The following is a 20,618-nucleotide window of genomic DNA, read 5'->3' on the forward strand; positions in this document are numbered from 1 at the left end:
TTTTTTATTGAAACATTTCATCGAAATACTATTTCATTAACTAATACCTCTATCTTAAATCAAATAATACGACATGAGTAGAATTATAATGTTATTTGATTTTATTAATTTAAGAAGAGTTAAAAATGATTTTAATGCACCTTGTAATTATATAACCACAAATATATACTATTAATAACAAATACAAGAAAATTTATATTAAAAAATAAAAATGGAAGGAGAGTCGATATAATATGATTATTCATATCGCAATTTTAGAAATTTAAATTAGGAAAATTTTATTTTGACTCTTTAATCTATTTCTTTATTTTGACTCTTTAATCTATTTCTTTCCTAATTTTCTCTTATTTCTCCCATTTTTTTCTCACTCACCTCAACCAGTCCCTTCAAGATTATATTTTCACATAAAAAAAACTCGAATCAATTTATAGGATCAAATGACAATTTTTTTTTTTTGGATAATGTTTTCCCCCTAAATATCACTTTTATTGGAGTAAAAGGAGAAGAGCAAGAAAGAAAAAAGAAAAAAGAAAGAAAAAAAAAAAATCACACATGAAAGATAGGAGGATAATGAATATAATAAACAAACAATAAGATTTTAGAACCTGAAGAAGATGAATGATTGTGCTATATTAAAACTAAGTAAATTTTAAATGGATAATATCTCTTTCTTCCCATTTTTCTCAAATTCTCTCTCTATATCTCTCTCTTCTTTATTCCTATTGTCAATCCATTCTCTCTTCAATGATCGAATTCAATACAAACTATGAAGGATTCCTAGATTTAGCAAATAATAACAAAAGTAATAATTGTTGTGAACTTGGAGAGCACAACAGGAACATGAATACCAATAAATATAATATTAAAATAAATAAAATACCGAAAAATATGAAATTAGAAAATTCTCCAAAATCTTCCATTTTCTCCGACTTTCTTTGAGATTTCACCAATGTATATGTGTTTTTCAAGCTTCACCAAATGCCTCTATTTGTAGGCAAAATAGCAAGTAGGAGGTAGTTTATTTGGATACTAAGAGTGAGTATTTATAAGACACATGACACTACTATAGAAATTGGATTACTTGACATTTTTCCAATATCAAGTAAAGGGTATACTTGACGCTTATAAAAGCGTCGAGTATTTGACTGTCAAGTATAGTGTGATAATTTGACTCCAAAAAAACGTCAAGACAAATGTTTCTTAATACAATTTTCGTGTCAAGAAAGATAATACACTTGACATTGGTGGTACGTCAAGTTTATTGATTATTGACATTGATTACGTATCATATATGATAACTCTTGACGTTTTTTATTTGTCAAGTATATGTCTTTTTTTTTTTTCAAATTAAATACCCCAATTGATATTCTCATTTTTTGCCTTGTATTCCAACAATACAATTACATCAACTAAATAAATGTTATACATTTAAGATCTATCAACTCTTCACTAAAAATTCTATATGTTTAACTATGACCTTTCATATGAACACTCCTCACAGATTACACAATATTTCTCTTTCACATGTACATGCACAAAATAAAATCTCAACTATTGCTTTTGTATACAAAACTCAACTTTCAACAAACACAAAAGTGACAAATTGTTTAATAAGTAACCTCTCAACAAAGTACGTTATTTAATCTATACATTGAGCTTTGAAGTCTAAAGATCGAGAACTGAGGGTCAGACAAGCCATGTTTAAGTAAGTCAACCTGCAAAATAGAATAAAGGACGATAACATCAAATTTCAAAATATAGAAATAAGTGTTAAGATACAATAATGACAAAAAGTCACGCACAAGAAAAAACGTACATGATTGGCTTACTTTATGCAATGGAAAAATATCATACTCGAAACTTAAAACATATCTACAACTTAAAGTTAGAGACTTATTAGGATTTCATTCATGCTCTTTTGACCATATCCAGCCTCAGGAGGAACAATTACCTTTCACTGGAAAACAAAGGAAGATGTGAGAGATTTGAGAAAATATAATAAAGAGGGAGAAGATTATCAACAAATCAAGCATATGCTAGAATTTAAAATAGAAGAATGCAGATATCTTTCCCCCAACTTTCACAACTTATCTTATCTACAAGCAATAAAAAATAGAGAATATTGGAAGTCCAATCTTATTTACAAGCAATAAAAAATTTATTCAAGATTTCATTCACCAAAATAATCAATTAACTCCAAATAAATTACCCAAAGTATGGCTTGATTCGAATGCCACTTCAAAACTACAACAAAGTAATCCAACCTACGAAAAGTTCAATAATAATGGTTACAAAATGCAAATTCTAGCAACTATATAACAATTCCAAAAGAGTTTCAAGATATTAATACCTATCAAAACGTCCAAACATCGTTAACTTTGTTGGATAGTGGCTTCAATCCCTTGAAATCTTTGAATTGAATATCAAAAATTGAAAATAACTCAATTATTAGATCAATACTTCAATGAGTAACAAAGAACTATTAATATTAACCTCCAAACTTACCAAAACCTTGCCAAGATCGATCTCAAACCTATTGGACAACAACTCAACTCCTTCCAACACTTCAAAATGAATCTCATTATCAAACATTCAAACAAGAAAATCATTACAGAAGATGCTATATTATAGCCCAAATCACAAATTCATACCAATACATCCCAAACATTTACCCGAAGTGTTTGCTCAAATCGACGCTTCAATAATCAATATAATCATCCTTGAAAATACTTATAATATTAAATATTTACCAAAAACGTCGAAAATTGATCCTTAATGTTGTTGGACAATGGCTCCAAAGGCTCCAAACCTTTAATCAAAAACCAAAATCACAATGGATACAACTAAATGAGGCCAAAAGCTGATGGGTAACAAAGATTTTCAAGGAACCCACCAAACTTACACAAAAAAAAAAAAAGAAAAAGAAAAAGAAAAAGAAAAAGAAAATCAATCTTTACCCAAATCCAAGGTATTAGCAAACAAGCAACGTTTGCTGGATGAGCTAAACACCAATTCAACGATGGCTCAGCCAACTGGAGGCATAAAACGACAGGACTGACATAGCTGGAAAAGAAGAGAAAAAAACTGAAGGTTAGCCGACTGAGCGACGACTGAGCGCAACCGGTGAGAATGACAGTGGATCTACAGGGCTGACGAACTCTTCCGGCTGATGCGTAGGGCAAGCGCGTGAAACGAGTGATTGAGTCTTGGCAGTTTGTCGAATGGTATCTGACGGCTTGAACGACTGCTGATGGCGTGGACTAGAGCGGAGATGAACATTATCGCGCGTGCGGCTGCGATCCAACATGAACGGAGGTTGGTTGTACGACTGCCGACGACGGGGAGAGGAAGAGTCAGTTGGGGTTGGTGGGGTGCTGTGAAGAGAGGGTTTCGGGGGGGTTTGTGAGAGAGAAAACGAGGAAGGAGGGGAAGTTTTTTTTACTATGACACATTTAACTCTTTTACTTGTTTAAAATAGTAAGGTAATTATTTTTTATATTTTATTTGATAATTTTGGTAGTAGGGAAACCAAATTTGAGAGGGAAATGAAAATGAGGGAGGGAGGGAAACAAAAAATAAAGATTAAAAATATTATTTTTTATATTTTTCTTGACACGAAAAATATGTCAAAGAAAAGCTTCTTATACTTGACACGAAAAACGTGTCAAGCAAGACCTTATATTACTTGACACGAAAAATGTGTCAAGTAATGGTTCGCATGAAAATATCTGAAACATTCTGTCAATCTCTGCTTTTTTTAACTCTTTTACTTGATATTTTCTTTTCTAAAAGGTCATTACTTGACATTTTTTCAAAGAAACGTCAAGTAATTAAAAATTACAAGTGTCAAGCAATATAAAATTAGAAAATTCTCCAAAATCTTCCAGTTTCTCCAACTTTCTTTGAGATTTCATCAATGTATGTGTGTTTCTCAAGCTCCACCAAATGTCTCTATTTGTAGACAAAATGACAAGTAGGAGGTGGTTTATTTGGACACTAAGAGTGAGTATTTACAAGATACATGGCAACATACATGGAGTGTAGAGGGAGTGGCATTTGGCTTTTGACACTAAAAATTGGTATCTATTTTACACATAATTTGTGATATTTATAATACTCTCCCTACCCATTACATGTATATGAAATATGCCTCGTTAAAACTTAACTAGAAAAAAACTCATTGGAAAAAAATTCTAGTGAAGGAAAAAGAGTACATATTCCATATAATCTAATATTCTTAAAAAGAATACAGTACATTTACTCCCCCTCATGAAAACATCACTTGAGATCTCTAAGTCGCCGCATTTCAGTATTGTGCACCAATTTCTCAAAGGTTACGGTTGGTAATGACTTTGTAAATAAGTTTGCTAGGTTATCCTTCGAACATATTTCATATAATCTAATATTCTTAAAAAGAATATAGTACATTTACTCCCTCTCATAGAAAATATCACTCGAGATCTCTAAGTCACTACATTCCAATGTTTTGCACCAATTTCTCAAAGGTTGCAGTTGGTAATGATTTTGTAAATAAGTCTGTCAAGTTATCCTTCAAACAAATTTGTTGTACAATGATATCACCATTTTCTTTAAGATCTTGGGTGTAGAAAAGCTTGGTGAAATACGTTTTGTTCTATCTCCTTTCATTTATCCTTTTTGATTTGGGATATCCATGATGTGTTGTCTTCGTATAATATCGTTCAAAGATTTTTAATAGAAGACAAACCATATGTTCCACAAATGTGCTGAGTCATTGATCTTAGCCATACACATTCTCGACTAGCCTCGTGAATTACAAGAATTTCAACATGATTTGAAGAAGTAGTCGTTATGGTCTATTTCACTGTCTGTCACGATACAACAATTTCTCCATGTGAATAGATAACTTGTTTGAGATCTAGCTTTGTGTGGATCAGATAAATATTCAAAATTTGCATAACCAACTAGATCAAAATTTAATTTATTTAAATAAAACAGAATCATGTCGGTCATTCCTCGGAGATAGAGTATATGCTTAATTTCGTTCTAATGTTTTGCACCAATTTCTCAAAGGTTGCGGTTGGTAATGATTTTGTAAATTAGTTTGCCATGATATCTTTCGAACAAACTTATTGTATAGTGATATCACCATTTTCTTCAAGATCATGGGTGTGGAAAAGCTTTGGTGAAATATTCATTGTTTTATCTCTTTTCATTTATCCTTCTTTGATTTGGGATATACATGATGTGTTGTCTTCATATAATAATATTGGAAGATTTTTACTAAAAAACAAACCACATGTTCCACGAATGTGCTGAGTCATTGATCTTAGTCATACACATTCTTGACTAGCCTTGTGAATTACAAGAATTTTAGCATGATTTGAGGAAGTAGTCGTTATGGTCTATTTCACTAATGTCACGATACAGTAATTCCTCCACATGTGAATAGATAACTTGTTTGAGATCTAGCTTTATGTGGATCAGATAAATATTCATAATCTGCATAACCAACTAGATCAAAATTTGATTTATTTGAATAAAACATACTCATGTAGGTCGTTCCTCGGAGATAACAGAGTACATGCTTAATTTCGTTCCAACGTTTTACATCAATTTCTCAAAGGTTGCGATTGGTAATGATTTTGTAAATAAGCCTGTCAATTTATCCTTCGAACAAATTTGTTGTACAGTGATATCACCATTTTCTTCAAGATCATGGGTGTAGAAAAGCTTTGGTGAAATATGCTTTGTTCTATCTCTTTCATTTATCCTCCTTTGATTTGGGATATGCATGATGTGTTGTCTTCGTATAATATTGTTGGAAGATTTTTACCAGAAGACAAACCATATGTTCCACGAATGTACTGAGTCATTGATTATAGCCATACACATTCTCGACAAGCCTCATGAATTACAAGAATTTCAACATGATTTGAGGAAGTAGTCGTTATGGTCTGTTTCATTGATTGTCACGATACAATAGTTCCTTCATATGTGAATATATAACCTGTTTGATATCTAACTTTGTGTGGATCAGATAAATATTCAGAATCTGCATAACCAACTAGATTAAAATTTGATTTATTTAAATAAAATAGACTCATGTCGATCATTCCTTGGAGATAACATAATATATGCTTAATTTCGTTCCAATGTTTTTTTGTTGGAGAAGAACTATAACTTGCTAATAAATTACTGAAAATGAAATATCTAGTCTTATATTATTAGCAAGATACATAAGTACACTAATTGCACTAAGATATGGTACTTCAGAACTAAGAAGTTCTTCATTATAATCTCGAGGTCGAAATATATCTTTCTTCACATATAGTGAATGAACTTCCATTGGAATGTTCAATGTGAAGGAACTCTTAAACAAGAGAACCGTTGAGCAGAACCAGGTCGTTCCAAACTCATTGTGAAAGAACAACACATTTACAATCAAACAAGAATAGTTATGCATCATCGAGTAAATTACAACATTCTTTTAAGTTAAAAACAAAAGGAATTGAGTGACATGCCTTTGAAGAACTATTCTTCGAGTATTTTCTCGATCAACACTAGTCAAGCGTCCAAGAAAACTCGATCAAGTGCACGAACGCAACGAACAACCAGTGAATAACACGAACTGTCAGATCCTTGAACACAATCGAGTAACACTCGATCCTCGACCCTCAAATAGGAAACTCGACACTACCAAGAGTCTACCTTAGTATTCTCGGTGTGAGAATCCAGAAGGTGTGGGCTCTGTGTGGATTTAGTAGAAGGAATGAAGAACTATACAATTGTTTAAACGATCGAGTAAGTGGGAGAATGAAAAAGTCTATCGTTTAGACTTGGTACTCGATCGTTGGGTAACGAGAAGCTATAATCTAGCAAACTCGATGCCTCGAAGCTTGATCATTCACTCTCTCAAAGGCTATCATATAGCTATTTTCTTTATATGGTTGGAATGCGTTCGATAATGAAAAAATGAAAACCTTTTTCATTTTTATCCATCAGTTATCAAAACTGATTAAAAACCACTCAAACGGTTAAAGGAGAAAAATTAACCACCAACAATTATCTCATAATTGTTTTACTATAAATAAATATAATAACTAATTTATCATATTATATTTATAACCTATAGTTTTAATATCACATCATATGTAATATTTAAACCATAGTTATTTTTCTCCTTTATTGTATTTAATATAAATCATATTTATATTGATTCCTCCAATTAATGTATCTAATACATCAAATCAATTATATCATATATAATTGAATCAATTTAATTATATCATATATAATCAAATTCCCTCTTGTTAATTTGAACACTTCAAACTACCCCAAAAACTGATTCTCAATATGAATCCATTGAGCTACCAAGGGGACCTTATGGACCTGTAGCTTGAAGCTCCAACGATATGTGAATAATTGACTAAACTCTTTAATCACGATATCCACCATCCGTTAACTGCAGGGTGCTCCACTAAAGACTGACAACTGCACTATTCGCATTACAGATAAACATACAGAACAATTATGCATTTTCTAACAAATTACAACATGCTTTAGTAATAAAAAAACAAAAAAGAGCGAGAGACTTACCTTTGAAGAACGTTTCTTCTGAAGATCTCTCGCTCTCGTGAAGAACTAGAACAACAACCTCTCGTTGTCGCTACAATCGTCTAGCCAATCTCTCGTTGTCTCTTAGATCACGGTCAATATTCTCCACGAGCAGGCTGTTAGGGTTGATGCCCTAAAGTCTCGTGTCCTGTAGTTTGTAAACAGTATGTACGAACGCTTGTGTTGTATAATATATGATATTTTACTTCACATCTTGATTTTGCTTAGTTATTTGTTTATTTGCTTTATCACAAACCAATAAACATAAAATCCCTGAATATCTAGATGTAACTTAAGCATGTATGTGGTGACATACAAGTGGATCATGTCTTAAGTGATAACCAAAATGGTCTGTAGTATATGGATATAGTAGGGAAACCTTATCCTAGTAACACTACAGATGCGGTCCGCTTTGTGGAATGGTCACAAGTGTTGTGACTTGTCGTAGATGGTCTGATCCTGCTCATTCGTGTAGGGAACATGCGAGTGGGGGCATCCTATACAAAGATTTTGCATAGGACCTGACCACGAAGTGTTAACGTCTTGTTATATAACACCATTCATTACAGAGACTTCACTTCACTAGGATGACCATAGGTAACATGACCTCAATCTTGAGTGAGTTGGGAACTCCTGTCATTGAGGGTGGTCCTTTGATTTGAATGGGTGCGAGTGGCCAAGTCGCCGACTCAAACCTACCATTTTGGGGATTCATCTGATTTGAGAGCTAGGAACTCAGCTACACAAGATGGAATTCACTCATTCCCCGATGTAAGGGTAAGTAGATAGATAGCTCCTTTAAGGACTGATTCCATGGCTTGAACGATGTGGCGCCACACACCTTCTCTTGGCCCGAGAGGTGTGCACACATAGTTGAACTATGTTGTATTGTTCATTAGAGGAATAAGTGATACTTAAAGAGTGAGATGTAACTACAGGGGCAAAATGGTAAATTGGCTCAGCTGTACTTACGAGCATCTGTGAAGGGTCATTGTACTCATGATTGGTTATATCCGATGGATACAGAAATATATCTGTGGTAAGAAAAGTTCAGCTGTTGGTCTTTAGTGGAATGCCTGGCAGTTAACAGACGGTGGATCTTGTGGCTAAAGAGTTTAGTCAGCTATTCACAGACCGTTGGAGCTTCGAGCCACAGGTCCATTAGGTACCCTGGGTAGCTTGGATAAAGTTGAGAACCAGTGTTTGGGTTAATTTGAAATGTTCAAATTGACAAGAGGGAGTTTGATTATATATGATATAATTGGACTAGTTAATTATATATGATATAATTGGCTAAATGTATGAGATACATTATTTTGGAGGAAATTAGATATAAATATGATTTATATCAACTAGAAGAGAAAATACTATAGTAGATATGTGATATCAAAGTATAGGATAAAAATATAACATGATTATAATTATTAATATTTTAATTGGTTAATTATATGATAATTAATCCAAAATTCACGTTTGGACGTGGGTTAGTGGGGCAACGTCGGTTATTATAACAGATGAGTTAAAATGAAAATAGTTTTCATTTTCATCAATCGCCCGAAGAGAAAAACAAATCAAGCACACATTAGTGAAAATCTAAACGATCGCCTACATAAAATCGAGAGCCTATATGATAGTTGCCTCGCGCCTAAACGATCGTCCACCTGGCGCCTAAATGATCGCACGCTATTTCCACACGATCGCATAGCTTCTCTAAACGATCGTATAGTGTGCCGATTTTACTAAACGATCGTATACCTTTTCCTAAACAATCGTTCAGTAAATCCTACACGATCGTGTAGCTCCTGCTAAACGATAAGTAGGCTACTATGCGATAACGTCTCTTTCCTTTGTTATTTTTGTTGTTCATAGCATGCCGATAATTAGTGTTTGTTTGCATAACTGTATGATTTGAATGTATAATATGTATTTCGCTCACTGTGAGATCAGAGCGATCCGAATGTGCTCATGGAACTCTTCGGTATGAGATCCTTCACCTGGACTAGAGCAAGTGGGAGATTTTCTTGTATTGGCCTTTTATGCCCTAGTTTATTGTTTTGTACTAGTTTCATGTACATCACACTTTGCTTTAGGACAAGTGGGAGATAAGCAACCCCTTAGACACTACCACTCGACAATCTTGGTATTTTCAGAGTGAGAACCTAGGAGGTGTGGGCTCTGTTGGATTTGGTAGAGGGATGGAGGAAGGCAATGATCGAACTATACGAATAAGTAAGTGGGAGAATGTACTGTCTATCGCATAGACTGAGATGCTTGATCGTTTAGTAAATCTCGCTTGGCATGCTATCGCTTAGTAATCACGTTGGATCGTCTACACGATCGTTTAGTAAAAGGCGCTTTACATGATCGTTTAGGCTGTCAGTTAGAAGGCTATTGTGTAGTCTCTCGTCAGCTAAACAATTAGTAAAACACTTAATGAAGCAATGTTTTTCAAAATGAAAACATTTTTCATTTTATCCTTCAGTTATGCAAACTGAACATAACCTCCAATTTTCACGCACGATTAAAGAAGAAACCACCCACAATTATCACATAATCATTTTAATTATAAATAAATATAATAACTAACTTATCATATTATATTTATAACCTATAGTTTCTTATGTAATATTTAAACCATAGTTCCTTTCTCCTTTATTCAATAGAAATCATATTTATATAAAATTCCTCCAATTAATGTATCTCATACATCACATCAATTATATCACATATAATTGAACCAGTTTAATTATATATATAATTAAACTCCATCTTGTCAATTTGAACACTTCAAACTGACCCAAAAATTGATTCTCAACTTAAGTCCATTGAGTTACTAAGGGGACCTTTTAGACCTGTAGCTTGAAGCTCCAAAGGTATGTGAATAGCTGACTAAACTCTTTAATCATGAGATCCACCATTCGTTAGCTATCGGGCACTCCACTAAAGACCAACAACTGCACTCTTCTCACTGATATATTTCTGTGTCCATCGGATATAACTAATCAACAGTACGATAACCCTTCACAGATCACTCGTAAGTACAACGGGGCCAATTTACCATTTTGCCTCTGTAGTTACATCTAACTCCTTAAGTACCATTGATTCCTCTAAAGAATAATACATCATAGTCTTACTATGAGTGAACACCTCTCGGGCCATGAGAAGGTGTGTAGCACCACATTGTTCAAGCCTCGGTATCAGCCCTTAAGGGAGCAATTTATCTACTTACCCTTGCTTGGGGAAGAAGTGAATTCCGTCTTGTGTGGCTGAGTTCCCAGCTCTTCAATCAGACGAATCTCCAAAGTGGTGGGTTTGAATTGGCAATTTGCCCACTCGCACCTATGCAAATTAAAGGACCGCTCTCATAAGCAGGAGTTCACAACTCACTCAGGATTAAGGTCATGTTACCTATGGTCATCTTAGTGAAATGAAAGTCTCTGTCATGAACGGCGTTATATAACAAGACTAAACACTTCGTGGTTTGGTCTTATACAAACTCATTTGTATAGGACACCTCCGCTCACATGTCTCCATATGAATGATCAAAATCAGACCATCTGTAGCACTTTAGAATACTTGTAACATCTACCAAGCGAGTCGTATCCGTAGTGTTACCAGGATAAGATTTCCCTCCTTTATCCATATACTACAGACCATTTAGGTTATCACTTAAGGCATGATCCACTTGTATGTCTTCACATACATGCCTAAGTCACAACGATAACCATGGATCTTAGTTTATTGGTTTGTGGTAAATGAAACTAAAATATCTCATATTTCATAGATAACGGTGAAGAAAATATCTCATATTATTACATCACAAGCGTTTTTTCATACAGGTGTTTACAAACTACGGGACCCTACGAGAGTTTAAGGCATCAACCCCAACAATCTCCTACTTTTCCTAAAGCAAGTGGGTGTACAAGATAAAAATAAGTACAAAACAATAAACTAGGTCACTGAGGCCTAGTACAAAAATCTCCCACTTGCCCTAGTCCAGCCGTGGGCGGTCCCGTAGATCCATGCTCTGAAGGTGACCCTAAAAAACTGTAGCCATGAGAGCCTTCGTAAACGAGTCAGCAATGTTGTGCTCCAAAGTGATCTTCATGACTATCACTTCCTCTCGATGCACAATCTCACAGATGGGATGATACTTCCGCTCTATATGTTTGCCGCGCTTATGACTTCTAGGCTCCCTAGAGTTCGCCACAGAACCACTATTCAATAAAGGGTGATGGGCCTAGACATATCTGGAACAACTTCCAGATTAGTCAAGAACTTCCTGAGCCAAATGGCCTCCTTAGCAGCTTCACAAGTCGTTACATACTTGGCCTCCATCGTGGATTCGTCGATGCACCCCTTCTTAGTTCTTCGCCATACTACAGCTCTTCCGTTAAGAGTGAACACTGAGCCTGATCAGTCTGAAAGTCAGAGTTTGTGTATCCAGTAAGGATCAAATCCTTAGATTCATACATGTTCTTGACAGAGATCCAGTGACCTTGTCTTGGATTAGACCGATATTTACTAACTATCCCCACAACGTAGAGATGTCCGATCTAGAACACAACATCGCATATATCAAACTGCCAATGACAGATGCATAGGGGACTTATCTCATTTCCTCAACCTCTTGAGGTGTCTTAGGACACTATTCCTTAGACAATGTAACTCTATGCCGAAAAGGAAGTAGACCCCTTTTAGAGTTCTGCATCGAGTACTTGATCAACATCTTGTCAATGTACGATGCCTGAGACAGCACTAGCACTTTGTTCTTTCGATCCCAAAAGATCTGAATACCAAGAATAAACTGAGCCTCTCCCAAATCTTCATTTGGGATTGGGTCGCTAACCAGTTCTTAACTGAAATCTGTAAACCTACATCATTTCAATGAGTAGGATATCGTCTACATACAACACTAGGAAAACTACTGAACTGTTGATGATTTTCTTGTAAACACAAGGCTCATCAATGTTTTGGTCAAAGCCGTACGATTTGATCGTAGTATCAAACCGAATGTTTCAAGATCGAGACGCCTGTTTCAACTCATAAATGGACCGATTCAGTTTGCAAACCTTTTGCTCTTAACCTTGGGCTATGAATCCCTCGGGCTGCACCATATAAATGGTCTCCTAAAGATTACCATTCAGAATGGCAGTTTTCACATCCATTTTCCATATCTCGTAATCATAATATGAGGCAATGGATAGTAGAATGCGGATAGACTTCAACATGGCAACAGGCGAGAAAGTCTCCTCATAGTTAACTCCCTCCACCTGGGTATAACCCTTTGCCACAAGTCTAGCCTTGAAGGTTTGCACCTTCCCATTAGCACCCCGTTTCCTCTTATAGATCCATTTACAACCTATAGGTTTTAGCCCATCAGGTTGATCTACAAGATCCCATACTGAGTTGAAGTGCATAGACTCCATCTCGAGATCTATGGCTTTGACCCATTCATTCTAGTCAACATCCTCCATTGCCTTTTGATAAGACAACAGATCCTCAACCTCGCCATCAGTTACCATAGCCAGGATTTCAGTGAAACCCATATAGCGAACAAGTGGGTTCGCAACCCTCCCACTACGTCGAGGTTCCTTCAGCTCTTTAGGTGGGACCTACTAGATGAACTTCCATCAACAACTCTTGTTGACGGAGTAGACCCTTCAACAACTCTTGTTGAAGCTTCAGTAGTTTCGTTGGAAAGTTCACGCTACACGATTTTACTATGTGGACTGTGCTCCCTCATATGATCCTTCTCCAAGAAGGTAGTGTTCTTCGACACAAACACTTGTGTGATGGAACACGACACAAACACTTGTGACCTACCAGATGAACTTCCATCAACAACTCTTGTTGACGGAGTAGACCCTTCAACAACTCTTGTTGAAGCTTCAGTAGTTTCATTGGAAAGTTCACGCAACACGATTTTACTATGTAGATTGTGCTCCCTCATATGATCCTCCTCTAAGAAGGTAGCGTTCTTCAACACAAACATTTATGTGATGGAACACGAGACGTACGCAACAGAATTAGGACCTAATTACACTCTAATTGCTTTTAATTTAAAGGAAAAACATGCAATTTGAAGGGAAAAAACAGTAATTAAAATTACCTTTGTAGCTCCCGAAAACCGCTCTTCCTCGCTGAATCTCAACCTGAACACGAACGGACCACCACTAGAGTTGACCTACTATCCTCTGGACTCAGAACCGGGTTGTGAGACCCGGTGGATGAAGAAAATAGAGAGAGAGAAAGAGATGGGAAAAAGAAGATGGAATTTGGGTAGGGTTTGGGTTTTTTTTCAGCCCAATTTTAGAAAACAATTTGGAAAAATTGGCAAAACTCTTTTCATTCAAAATGAAAGCCCATTTTATAGAAAAAACCATGCAACAATAGTATAAACCAAATCCATAAAAACTCAACACCTATAATCCACTATCTTAGTGGGCTTAATGTCTCCACTATAAGCCAACACCTAGCCCACTATTTTGTTAGTGACCAACAAAAGTTTGGATTTTCCTACTAACTTTAGTCAAAGGGTAAAATAGTCATTTGGTCAAAGTCAAACTTTGACCAAAAAGTCAACATTTTGACTTTTTATGATTTTTTCGTGTTGACTAATTTTGACCTCCCGAGCATGAATCCGCATTCATTTTCTTGAATTCAAATCACATTTGAATATAAGGTCGGTCAAAGTTTGAATTTCAAAGTCAAAAGTCAACTCTTTGACTTTTTACATCTTTGACCATTTCCATTATTTCCGAGCTTCCGAATATGAACGTATTCATATTCTTGATATTTAAATCACATTTTAATATTAAAGTTGTATCTCTAAACTGAAAAACTCGACCACTATATCACATATACTTGTTGATTTCTCTCTGTTCACCTAATTCGAACAATTCGAATTATTCTATCATACTGTTCTGAGTTTATTCCATATGAGCTAGTAGGGGAACCTAATGGACCTATAGATCATGGGCTCCAATGATCCAAGGTTAGCTAGCTAAACTTTTTAGACGGAGCTAATCAACATTCGTTAACTAACGGGTTATTCCATATAGTCCCGTAGTTGCACTCCCCTCACTATAGATATATTTGTGTCCATATGATATAACCATGATTAGTAAGCTAATCCTTTACAAGTTGTTCTAATCTCGGCTGGGTCATAAAAATCGTTTTACCCCCAAGACTACATCTTGTTCCTTAAGTTCCACTGATCCTCTAATGAACAATTGGTTTAAGGTCCAACCTATAAACCGAATCCCACTCGGGCCAAGGAGAGGGTGGGGCCCCTTGTTCAAGATCTGGATTCAGTACTAAAGGGAACAAACTATCTACTATCCCTATAACGGATAAGAGTGAATTCCGTCTTGCACCCTATGTTCCCAGCTATCCACCCGATCTTACCCCTGAAATGGGAGGCTTATTGGGCCAACAATATTGAGCTAACCTCACCTATGCAGATCTAAGGATAATTCCGAGTGAACAGGAATTCATAGTTAGCTCAGGATTAAGATTACGTTACCTAGGTCATCAACTAATGAAATAGTCAGTTTTATACATAAAACGGCATTTAGAACGTAAAAAGTGACTATTTTATGGTTCAGTCTTATGTAAACTCTTTACATAGGATGCCCCCACTCACATATCTCTATATGGACGATTCAGGATCACATAGTTTATACTAACTATAAAGTGGGCCACATCCATAGTGTCCCTAGAATAAGGCACCCAACCTTATTCACATACTATAGACCATTTTGGCTATATATTTGAACTTGATCCACATTTATGTCACTACATAAAGTTCAAACTATATTAAATAGCCCCAGGACCTTAGTTTTTTGGATTCAAGATTACAATTTCAATAATAACATTATCGAAAAACAAAACAGAATATGTTTATTAATTTACAAACTACGAGTTTTAGGTTGTAAAATCCAACATTGTCTTTTCCTTAGGATCATAAAAGTAACCCCCTTGTGTACCTTTGGGGTAGCCTACAAATAGGCACAACCTCGAACACGGTTCCAGTTTTTTAGTATTAGTCTCAAGCACATGTGCTGGGAAATCCCATATGCGGAAGTGATGCAAACTAGCTTTACGACCGTTCCACAACTCCAAAGGTGTTTTGGGAACACTCTTGGAAGGAACATAGTTAAGGATATAAGCTGCAATTTTCACTGCAAAACCCCAAAACGAGTTCGATAAAGAAGTGTAACTCATGATCAATCAAAACATGTCCAACAAGGTTCTTTTTCTCCTCTTCGATACACCATTTGCTGAGGTGTACCCAACGTTGAGAGTTGGGAAATGATTCCAGGTTCTATCATATAGTTCTGGAACTCAGAATCCAAAAACTCTCCACCTCGATTTGCTCGAAATGTTTTAATCCGTCTATCCAATGCATTTTCATCTTCAGCCTTAAGCTCTTTGAACTTTTCAAAGGATTCTGACTTCCGTTGCAACAAATAAACATACTTATACCGGGAGTAATCGTCGATAAAAATGATGAAATACTCGTAGCCTCCCCTGGCTCGCACATTCATCAGACTACAAAGGTTTGAATGCACTAACTCTAGAGGCTGCCTGTCTCGATAAACTTTTCCAATAAAAGGTCTTTTAGTCATCTTGCCTTTAAGGCATGACTCGCACACAGGTAAAGAATTTTCCTCTAACTCGTGTAGAAGTCCATTCTTCACCAATCTCTCAATCCTATTGAGATTGATGTGCCCTAATCGAAGGTGCCAAAGTTGGGTATTTTCCTTAGGAGAAACCTTAAGTCTTTTATTTTGAGTTACAACAGTTTTAGTTATCTCTATATTATGGAGGGAATTTGTTGCTAATGGTCTTAGCACATACAAATTGTTTTCCAATTTTGCTGAACAAATCTCAACACCATCTTTTAAAAGTTGAGTGTTTATTTACATTCAATCAGACACTTTAAAGAAATTAAGTTCCACTTTAACTTGGGAATAACATAGACATCCTTCAAAATGATAATTTATTATGTAAAGTCAACTGGAGCCCTCTCATTATCACAGTTGAGACGACGTGCCTGGTGCCTACTTGCATCATCATCTCACCAGCCTCAAACTGCTGCCAGGATCTAATCCCCTGAAAAGAAAAATAAACATGATTAGTGGCCCCAGAGTCAATAATCCAGGCAGAATCATCATTCAACCAGTAAGGATAGTTCCACTTCTAGTGCCCGTCCTGGTTGTAATGAAAACACTTTTCTTTGTCAACCAACACTGGTCATCTTCCCCGTTGTGCAACAGATTGTGGGTTAGCAGGTGCCTTCCCCTTCCCCTTACCACCCTTCTTCTTCTTCCACTTGGAAGTGTTAAAAGTAGAAGATGCAGACTTAGTTTCTGAGGTCAAAACTTGATGGAACTTCTTTGAAGATGAAGCAACATTTATCTTACCAACCTTCTTCTCCTTACTTTTCAGCAAGGATTAGAATGTCTGCAACTCGTTGAGGAGAGTTGTAAGGTTATAGTCAACTTTGTCCAGCACAACATTGATGAAAAAGTGCAGGAAGCTATCTGGCAATGAGTGCAGAATGATGCTAACCTGGCTGCCCTCATCGACGCGTGACCAATTCATTTCTGCCACATTGAAGTGGACCATCATGTTCAGAACATGTTCTCGAACAGATGTACCCTCCTCCATTTTGGAGTTGAAGATGCATTTAAGAGCTTCGTAAGAACAAACCTCAGGTCATCGATGATCAAAATAGTAGTTATCGTGTGTTTCCAACTAGCGTAGTTCTCGCTAATCAGTTTATTGGCACTTAAAAGAGTTAATGTGGCTGTAGTCATTTTTACGTTGCTGAAAAACATGAACAAATTTAAGAAGTCTATGCATTACCACTTTTAACACCAATTTTAGTTTTAGCAAAATTGTTCCCATGTACCCTAAGTGAAAAGACATCTATTTCGCAATGATACCCCAACGAGGCAGGACAAAAGTCACCGATGGGGTGATCAAGTGCCTCTTTATTGGGATGAGACATTCTCAACCATTAGATAGAAACAACTCTTGTAACTGACTCTAACAGTCACAATTTTTGGGTCAAAAACTGTTAACCTTTAACAATTTCGCGTAAGTGTAACCCCTCATTTTCGACCCTAGAGTCCCGCCCTAATGCGCCTACTGTAGGGAAAAAGCATATTAGGATAAGAGACTAAAGAAACCTTATCTTATACAGGAGATCAGATAAAGAGTCGTGTAAAACTATCATCCTTTAAGGGGACACTCCTAAGGTGCCTCAAGGAGATGCACAGAAACGTTATCCAACCTAATGAAAGAGACCGTGGGATATGTTGTCACATGTCCCGCTCCGACTTACTATGAACATTTTCTCCATTCACCTTGGTATTGACCTACCCCAGAGTGCCTCAAGGCTGAGGATAGATCTCAGGTGTGAACATTAGGGAGAAACATGAAGAGGTTTAAGTGAAGTATCATATACCCCAAGTACCTCCCACTGAATGTTCTACCTAGGGGCTCATCTTAGACAACCCGACTACTGATTTTATCTAAGTGTGAGTTTAATTTGCTAAAAAACAACTCATATTTTTTATAATTAAACAAGTTCAAATCAAGTCCCATTAAACTCTTTAACGAACTATCATCAAATTTGTATGCATGCATCAAATCTATCTAATTCACCTTTCTAGGTAGCTTCTTAGATAGGAGTATTTCGTTTCCGTCAGCTTAAGTACCCCAGCCTAGACAGAACCTGCCTTAGACAAAAGGTCCCTTATAGATAGATTTGGTACATATTTAACCTTTTATTAGTCAATTTAATCCTATTAAACTGATTAAAAGATTAGACCTGAGGTTTTTAATCTCATTAGAACCATGATCTAAGGTATATTCCATCAAATTTTAAAACTCTTTTAAAACATGATTCAATCCTAAGTCCGCATGCATGTCTTTCTTATTGATTTTTGTTCTAATTTCCATTATAACTCTTATAAAAGAAACAACCAAAACCATTCACATTGCTAAGCAAAACTAGGTATTTATAACTCTTATAAATTTAACCAATATGTTATGCTTCATGCAATGTCCGTTCATTACGATATAGAACTCTTATATACTTGGTAATGAACTAAGCATACATGCTTCCATACATCCTTATACTATAACACTTATAATATAAAGATGATGCATGAATATGCTTAATGCATGCATAAATATAACTCTTATATTATATGATGCATGAGCATGTTCTTGAAGTAATTTGATCATGCAAACTTCTATATCATAACTTTTACGATATAGAGATGATGCATGACCAATGCATAACCTATGGTGAGATTTCAAACTATATGACATATAATAAAATACACATCTCATGTACATTCACAAAATTAATGGACCGAGATGATTAGTCGAAAAAAATCGAAAATTAAAACTATCTATTACATTTAAACAATCGAGTAAACCGGTTCACAAGCGAACCGGGTCTTAAACCGCCCGGACGAAGCCTTCTTCCTGATCGTATAGTAAAAGTGGGTCGTGTAACCACGATCGTTTAGCAACGATCGAGTACCTTTGACTATGCGATGAAGCATGAAGGCAATTCGATCGTTTAGCGCACCTAGTTAAACGCAAGTCTAAATGATCGTGTAGACGACTACGATGCTATGAAGCATGATCGTCTAGACGATCGAAGAGCAAGCGATAAGAAACATTTACCACGTGATCGTGTAGTCAGTGACTATGCGATGAAGCATGCTGAGCTACACAATCGTTTAGTGCGCACGCGTCTACCTTGCAACCGAGTGTCCCATACTCAACGATCGCTTACCCCTTTCGTTTACACGATCTGACCAACCCTCGGTATTCTTCTTTCTCGAAGCAATACACATCTTTATGCCTTGAAGCTTCATCACGAGCGACTCAAACTGACTCAAATACTTTGAATTACAGACTCAATAGCAAGTTAATATGCCCAAAAACATAGGGGCCCTTACAACTAACTTTGAAAATGTAAAAAAAAGTAATATCCAAAGGCAATCATTCTAGAAACTCCATTAATCCACATCCATAAACATATTTAACACTTAAACAGAATGTAGACATGTTAAACACCCACCAAGAATGTAAATGCAATTCTATACAACAATGGATTTGGAATATCATAGCCTGACTTTGATACCAATTGTAGGAACTCTTATCCAAGAGAACCAGTGAGCGGAAGCAAGATCTTTTCAAGCCCATTGTGACAGAATGAAAGGCATTCACAAACATACAAAACAGTTATGCATTTTCTAACAAATTACAACATGCTTTAGTAATAAAAAAACAAAATGAGTGAGAGACTTACCTTTGAAGAACATTTCTTTTGAAGATCTCTCACTCTCGTGAAGAACTGGAACAAAAACCTCTCGTTGTCGCTTAGATCACAATCAATCTTCTCCACGAGCAAGCAACCCCTTAGACACTCACTCAGCAACCTTGGAATTCTCAGAGTGAGAACCTAGAAGGTGTTGGCTCTGTTGGATTTGGTAGAGGGATGGAGGAAGGCAACAATCAAACTATAGGATCAAGCAAGTGGGAGAATGTACTGTTTATCGCATAGACTGAGATGCTTGATCGTTTAGTAAATCTTGTTAGGTATACGATCGTTTAGAAAAACACACTTGATCGTTTACACGATCGTTTAGTAAATCTTGCTTGGCACGCGATCGCTTAGTAAATCACGCCGGATCGTCTACACGATCGTTTAGTAAAAGGTGCTTTATACGATCGTTTAGGCTATCAGTTAAAAGACTATCGTGTAGTCTTTCATTAGCTAAATGATTAGTAAAACACTTAATGAAGCGATGTCTTTCAAAATGAATTTTTTTTTCATTTTATCTTTTAGTTATGAAAATGAACATACCTCCCACTTTCACACACGGTTAAAGGAAGAACCACTCATAATTATCACATAATCGTTTTAATTATAAATAAATATAATAACTAGCTTACCATATTATATTTATAACCTATAGTTTTAA

This window comes from Benincasa hispida, chromosome 11 (assembly GCF_027475165.1).
Source record: "Benincasa hispida cultivar pf3 chromosome 11, pf3_genome.v1.1, whole genome shotgun sequence".
Taxonomy (NCBI): Eukaryota; Viridiplantae; Streptophyta; class Magnoliopsida; order Cucurbitales; family Cucurbitaceae; genus Benincasa; species Benincasa hispida.